Source organism: Ornithorhynchus anatinus, chromosome 3 (genome assembly GCF_004115215.2).
Source record: "Ornithorhynchus anatinus isolate Pmale09 chromosome 3, mOrnAna1.pri.v4, whole genome shotgun sequence".
Taxonomy (NCBI): Eukaryota; Metazoa; Chordata; class Mammalia; order Monotremata; family Ornithorhynchidae; genus Ornithorhynchus; species Ornithorhynchus anatinus.
The window spans coordinates 94,441,383-94,448,846 of NC_041730.1; the positions used below are offsets into that span (position 1 = coordinate 94,441,383).

The window sequence follows — 7,464 nt, forward strand, 5'->3', positions numbered from 1 at the left end:
CATGATTATAACAATAATAATAATAATATTTGTTAAGTGCTTGCTACGTGTAAAGCACTGGTGTAGATACGATTCATTCAAAATAATAATAATAATAATAATGTTGGTATTCGTTAAGCGCTTACTATTTGCCAAGCAATGTTCTAAGCGCTGGGATAGATACAAGGTAATCAGGTTGTTCCACATAGGGCTCACAGTCTTCATCCCCATTTTACAGATGAGGTAACTGAACCACAGAGAAGTTAAGTGACTTGCCCAAGGTCATACAGCTGAAAAGCAGCGGAGTCGGCATTAGAACCCGTGACCTCTGACTCCCAAGCCCGGGCTCTTCAGTTGTATTTATTCAATGTTGATCAAGTCACACAGAACACATAGCCTAAGCAATAATAACAATAATAATAGTGGTATTCGTTTAGTGCTTACCATTTGCCAGGCACTCTACTAAGGGCTAGGGTGGATATAAGCAAATAAGGTTGGACATAGTCCCTGGCCCAAATGGGACTCAGTCTGAATCTCCATTTTATGAAAGTGGAAACTTAGGTCCAGAGAAGTGAAGTGGCTTACCCAAGGTCACACAGCCCGTACACTCGGCTCCTCTGCCGCTAATCTCCTCACTGGGCTTCGTTCTCCCCTGTGCCGCCGTCAACCCCTGGCCCACGTCCTCCCGCTGACCTGGAATGCCCTCCTTCCTCACCTCCGCCAAACTAACTCTCTTCCCCTTTTCAAAGCCCTACTGAGAGCTCACCTCCTCCAGGAGGCCTTCCCAGACTGAGCCCACTCTTTCCCTTTCATTCATTCATTCAATGGTATTTATTGAGCACTTACTATGTGCAGCGCTTGGAATGTACAATTCAGCAACAGATAGAGACAATCTCTGCCCATTGATGGGCTCATAGTCTAATGGGGGGAGACAGACAGACAAAAACAATAGCAATAAATAGAATCAAGGGGATGTACATCTCATTAACAAAATAAATAGAGTAATAAAAATATATACAAATGAGCAAATGAGCACAGTGCTGAGGGGAGGAGAAGGGAGAGGAGGAGGAGCAGAGGGAAAGGGGGGAAGAGAGGGTTTAGCTGAGGAGAGGTGAAGGGGGGGTAGAGGGGGAGCAGAGGGAGCAGAGGGAAAAGGGGGAGCTCAGTGTGGGAAGGCCTCTTGGAGGAGGTGAGCTTTAAGTAGGGTTTTGAAGAGGGGAAGAGAATCAGTTTGGCGGAGGTGAGGAGGGAGGGCGTTCCGGGACCGCGGGAGGACGGGGCCCGGGGGTCGACGGCAGGATAGACGAGAACGGGGGATGGTGAGGAGGTGGGCGGCCGAGGAGCGGAGCGTGCGGGGTGGGCGGTAGAAAGAGAGAAAGGAGGAGAGGTAGGAGCTGGCAAGGTGATGGAAAGCCTTTAAGCCTAGAGTGAGAAGGTTTTGTTTCGTGCGGATGTTGATAGGCAACCACTGGAGGTTTTTAAGGAGGGGAGTGACATGCCCAGACCGTTTCTGCAGAAAGATGATCCGGGCAGCGGAACGAAGAATAGACTAGAGCGGGGAAAGACAGGAGGAATGGAGATCAGAGGGAAGGTTGACAGAATAATCCAGGCGGGATATTATGAGAGCCTGTACCAGTAAGATAGCCGGTTGGGTGGAAAAGAAAGGGCGGATCTTGGCGATATTATAAAGGTGAGATCGGCAGGCCTTGGTGACAGATTGGATGTGTGGGGTGAATGAGAGAGCTATCAGCCCCTCCCCCCACCCCCATCGCCCCTACTCCCTCCCTCTGCTCTACCCCCTTACCTGCTCCTCATCACTTGTGTACATTTGTACATATTATTACTCTATTTATTTTAATAATGATGTGTATATATCTGTAATTCAATTTATCTATTCTGATGCTATTGAGGCCTATCTACTTGTTTTGTTTTCTTCTCTGTTTCCCCCTTTTAGACTGTGAGCCTCTTGTTGGGTAGGGTTTGTCTCTGTTGCCGGATTGTACTTCCCAAGCGCTTAGTACAGTGCTCTGCCCACAGTCAGCGCTCAATAAATACGATAGAATGAAAGTGGAGGAGTCCGGGTAGGAACCCAGATCCTCTAACTCTCAGGCCATCGTTCTTTCCACCAGGCCATGCCACTTCACGCCTCCGCCTCAGCCAGGAGTGGCAAGAAAGAACCGGCCTTGCCAGAACCAGAGGCAGTTACGATTGTTTTCTTACTTGTTCCCGCTGCCTCAGCTCTGCCCCATCAGCTCAAACCCTGGGGCGCATTGGTGTGTACGAGGCGAGGGCCGGGCACGAGAGGGTGACGGGTACAAGGAAAGACTGGGTGCTTCATACCTAGAGGACGAGGGCTCATCAGGCAAAACTTTGAGACTTCGGGGGTCAGATTCTAAAAGACCACTCATAGTCTACAAGATCAGCATGACCTTATCATTAGCATCATTATTTATTGAGCACCTAATTTGTGCAGAGCACTGTATTGGGTTCCTCTTGTGTACAGGGGACTGGACTAAGTGTTTACCGGTTGCCAAGTATTTAGTGGGTGCCTATCGTACACAGGGGGTTGTATCAGACACCTGGGAGAGTTCAGAAGATGAAGACACTGTTCTTGCTTTCTAAAGTTCGGTTGGAACTGAATTAGGCCCCTGAATTGAGATGGGGCACCATTTCCCTTCCAGACTGCGAGCCCGCTGTTGGTTAGGGATTGCCTCTGTTGCCGAACTGTACTTTCCAAGCGTTTAGTACAGTGCTCTACGCACAGTAAGTGCTCAATAAACATGACTGACTGAGTGAATGAATTTGCCTAGACTTGCATTCTGGTGAGTTCACACTTTGGTGGTGAAAGATTAATTTATATGATGCGTTCAACTGCAACGGTAGGTGGGGGCTGTACTGATCTCATGGAAAGCAAGAGAGAAAGGTGGTTAGCGTGAGGAAGAATATGTAAGCGGTGCTTTCTGACCTCACTTCCCCGCTTCAAGCTCTCCTAGGTAGAAAGCTATGACCAGACACCCTGTTGCTTTTTTGTTAGTTTGAGCAAGCGCTGGGATAGATATAAGGTAATCAGATTGGAGACAGTCCCTGTCCCACATGGGGCTCACAGTTTTATTCTCCGCTTTACTGATGAGGTAACTGAGCCACAGAGAAGTGCAGTGACTTGTTCAAGGTCACACAGCAGACAAGTGGTGGAGCTGGGATTAGAACCTAGGTTCTTTTGATTTCCGGGACTGTGCTGTATCCACTAGGCCATATTCACTCACTCTCCTACCATTCTCCCTTAGGACCGGGTTCTCTGTGGAGCTCTGCCTATGATGAACGTTGACCCAGCACAGATTACATCCCGTTCTTTCTCCAGTCTGGGAAATGAGTGGAGGCAAAGCTGCCCTTTCATTCATTCATTCAATCGTTTTTATTAAGTGTTTACTCTGTGCAGAGCACTGTACTAAGCGCTTGGGAAAGTACAATGCAACGATAAAGAGTGACGATCCTGGTCCTCTCAAACTGCTCATTTATGCACTGACCCTCTCCAGTGACCAGCTGGCTTTCTGGTTGTAGGTATCTTTGCCATGTTGCAGGGACTGGGGGAAAATGGAGATTTAAACTGGAGGAGAAGCTTGTCTGACCCTAATAAGTGACAGAAGTTTGACTGCAGCCTATCTCTCTTCCATAACAATTCACAGCTGGGGCTCTCTAGAGAGTCCCCCTAGTAATAATAATTTTTCTGGTAGTGTTAAGCGCCTGAAAGAGCACAATGGAGAAGCAGCTTAGCCTAATGGAAAGAGCACAGGCCTGGGAATCAGAGGACCTGTGCTACTTCTCTGGTCTGTGACTTTGGGCAAGTCATTCAACTTTTCTGTGCCTCATCTGTACCTAATCTGTAAAATGGGAATTGACTGCAAACCTCAGGTGGGACGTGGTCTGTGTCCAATCTGATTAGCTTGGGTCTACCCCAGAGCTTCGGACAGTGTCTGGCACAAAGCAAGTGCTTAACAAATACCCTAAAATGAACGGAGAGGCAGCGTGGCTCAGTGGAAAGAGCACGGGCTTGGGAATCAGAGGTCACGGGTTCTAATCCCTGTTCTTCCACTTGTCAGCTGTGTGACTTTGGACGAGTCACTTAACTTCTCTGTGCCTCAGTTACCTCATTTGTAAAATGGGGATTAAGACTGTGAGGCCCCCGTGGGACAACCTGATTACCTTGTATCCCCCCAGCGCTTAGAACGATGCTTGCCACATAGTAAGCACTTAACAAATACCATCATCATCATTATTATTATTATTACTGTTATTAATGGAGGTAGAAGATACTATTCCTGCCCTCAAGAGTCCTCCAGCCTCTTCTCAAAAGAGACTCATCTCCTGCCACTTGGGTGGATTTTATGATTTAAAAATTCCGACAGATTATTTCCAACCACCATGGGCTCCCATGCCTCCTTCCTCCCCCCCATTTTGGGTCAAAATGTTCATTTCGCAGGCTTTTTGCCAGTTTGATATTTGGTGCCCCCAGCTGGTCTCCCACTGAAATATTTCTGGCCTGTAGCTGTATTCCCTCTCAACATTCCCCTTCCCCCTCAAATCCCATCATGGAACAGCAGATGTTTGCTTGGAACCTGTTCCCTTTGCCCCTCATACCATGTCATCCCTTGCTGCCCAAGTTTTAGGGTAAATGTAACTCTAAGTTTTCTTCTTGAAGAGAAGAAAATACCGTGCAATTAGCAGATGAAATTTAAAAAGCTTCTGCCATTCGCGTATGTGCCATAATTCTTCCCATGGTGGTTCAAATCTCCGTTTCGTTTCAAACTCTGAGGACTCTCTGTTCTGTAGTGAAAAGGGGATACCTTCAAAGGGGTTTTTTTTTTTTGGATTAAGTCCACTTCATGTGGCCCGGCTATGACTTTATCTTCCTGTTCTTTGGGTCCCTGCTTTCGGTCTTGTCCCCTGAAATTCTGAATAGGGAGTACAAATAACGCTTTTGTCTTTTTACTTCCTTCATTTCTGCCACTCAGTAAGCGATTTTTGTTCATTCTAGAAACGTTTCTCCAGGGTTTGGGGTGCTTTTTTTTTTTTTGACATTCAGCTCATTGTCAAAAGTCTTTAAAGACATCCAAGCCTTCACAGCCCAGCAGCAAACAAATACAGGGCAAAAGGGACCTCTTTGCACATTGCTGAAGTAAGACTCAAAGGCAGAGGAAGAATATTGGTTTAAAATATCCCAACTTTGCTGTGAACTTGACAGTTGTTATTATCACTAGTATTTGTTGTGCATAGTACTGGGTACCTCAAGACTCTAAGCTCGCCCTCTAGACTGTAAACTCACTGTGGCCAGGGTACCCTCCCAAGCACAGTAAGTGCTCAATAAATATGATTGAATGTGGTGTAGTGGAAAGAGTACAGATCTCCTAGTCAGAGGATCTGGGCTGTAATTCCAGCTCTGCCAATTCAATCAAAAAATCAGTTGACCAATCAATCATATTTCTTAAGCACTTACTATGTGCAGAACACTGTACTAAGCACTTGGGAGAGAACAATATAGCAGACTTGGTAGCACATTCCCTGCCCCCAGCGAGCTTTGAGACTAGTTGGGGAGAGAGACATTAATATAAATAAATAGATTACGGATATGGACATAAATACTGGGGACTGAGCAAGGGTGAATAAGGGGAATAAATCCCTTTAGTGGGAGAAGAGGAAATGAGGGTTCAATCAGAGAAGACCTCTTGGAGGATATGTGTCTTCAATAAGGTTTTGAAGGTGGAGGAGTCATTGTCTGTGAATATGAAGAGGGAGGGAGTTCTAGGCCAGAGGCAGGACATAGGCAAGAGTTGGTGGTAAGATAGATGAGACTGAAGTACAGTGAGTAGGTTGGCATTAAAGGAGTAAAGTGTGTGGGATGGGTTGTTTTAGGATTGCTTGCTGTGTGATCTTGGGCAAGTCGCTTCCTTCTCGGTGCTTCAGTTACCTCATGGCTAAAATGGGAATTCCCCTCTCAAGGTAGCAGCTGGAGAGTTGCCAGTCCTCTGCCAGTCTCGACTACAGGAGGAAGAGTCAAGCAGAGGCCTATCCATTCCATTCCTAGCTTGGCAGTGGCTAGCGAGTGGAAGACAATCTGCTACAAGTCAAAACTCACCCGTGCTGGGCAGCAAAGCAGCAAAGGACAGAGTTGAGGGCAGAGACTCCAGTTTACTGTGCAGAGGGAGGCAATGGTAAACACTTCTGAATTTTTACCAAGAAAACTCTATGGATCCACTACCAGAACAACTGCAGAGGGAGGTGGGGCATTCTGGGAGAGATGTGTCCATGGCGTCGTTATGGGTCGGAGACGTCTCGACAGCATAAAACAAGACAAAATGGGAATTACATTCTGAATACCCTTTTATTCTCCTTTTACACCCAGATTTTGGGGGAACTCATTCAGTCCCATAATAATAATGATGATATTTGTTAAGCACTTGCTATGTCCAAGCACTGTTTTAAGCACTGAGGTAGATACAAGGTGATCAGGTTGTCCCACGTGGGGCTCGCTGTCTTAATCCCCATTTTACAGATGAGGTAACTGAGGCACAGAGAAGTTAAGTGGCTTTGCCCAAAGTCACACAGCTGACACGTGGCAGAGCTGGGATTAGAACCTCTGACCTCTGACTCCCAAGCCCATGCTCTATCCACTAAGCCACGCTGCTTCTCATGTTTCCCATACCTTCAACTACTGTGTCCAACCTGATTATCCTCTTAATGTGAATAATGTGGGTAACCTTCTGAATACAAAGCTTTTTATGTGCTTAGAACAGCATATAATAAGTGCTTAACAAGTGCCATTAAAAAACAAAAGACATCTGAGCTAAAGACAGTCCTTGCCCACCAATTAATTAATAGTATTTATTGAGTGCTTACTGTGTGTAAAGCACTGTACTAAGCACATGGGAGCGTATAAGAGTTGGTAGATACAATCCCTGCCCTCAAAAAAACTTAATATCTTGTGGCAAATGCAGAAAAATGATGGAAGGATCAGAACCAACTCCAAACCATTTAAAAAAATAGTATTGGTTAAGCACTTACTCTGTTAGAGGCAGTGTACTAACTTCTAGGGGAGATAGAAGACAACTGCGTTGTACCCAGTCCATGTCCCACAAAGGGCTCACAGTGTTAATCCCCATTTTGCAGATGAGAGAACTGAGAAACAGAGAAGTGAAGTGATTTGCCCAAGGTCACCGAGCAGACAAGTGGCAGATCTGGGATTAGAATCCAAGTCCTCTGACTCCCAGGCCCATGGTCTATCCACTCGGCCACATTGCTTCTCAAACCTTCCATTCCCTTCCCCATCCCCAGGCAGGGGATAGCAACGTCCCAGAAGTTTTAAATTGTTCGGAAGGCTCCACCCTCCCTCTCTCACTGGCCCTTCGCTCCTTGGACACGTTCTTCCCTAAAGTTGTAAAACCACTACTCCAGTCAGCAGAACAAGCCCCTACATCTGCAGTCTCCTGTGAA

General features: G+C 46.4%; 1 non-coding gene across 1 annotated transcript; it reads left to right on the forward strand.

Moving 5' to 3' along the window:
* Nucleotides 1-5,962: 5,962 nt before the first annotated feature.
* LOC114810767 lies at nt 5,963-6,099 on the forward strand. Its single transcript, XR_003758460.1, has one exon. It is a non-coding gene; the product is annotated as a small nucleolar RNA SNORA7 (small nucleolar RNA).
* The last annotated feature ends 1,365 nt before the right edge of the window (nt 6,100-7,464 follow it).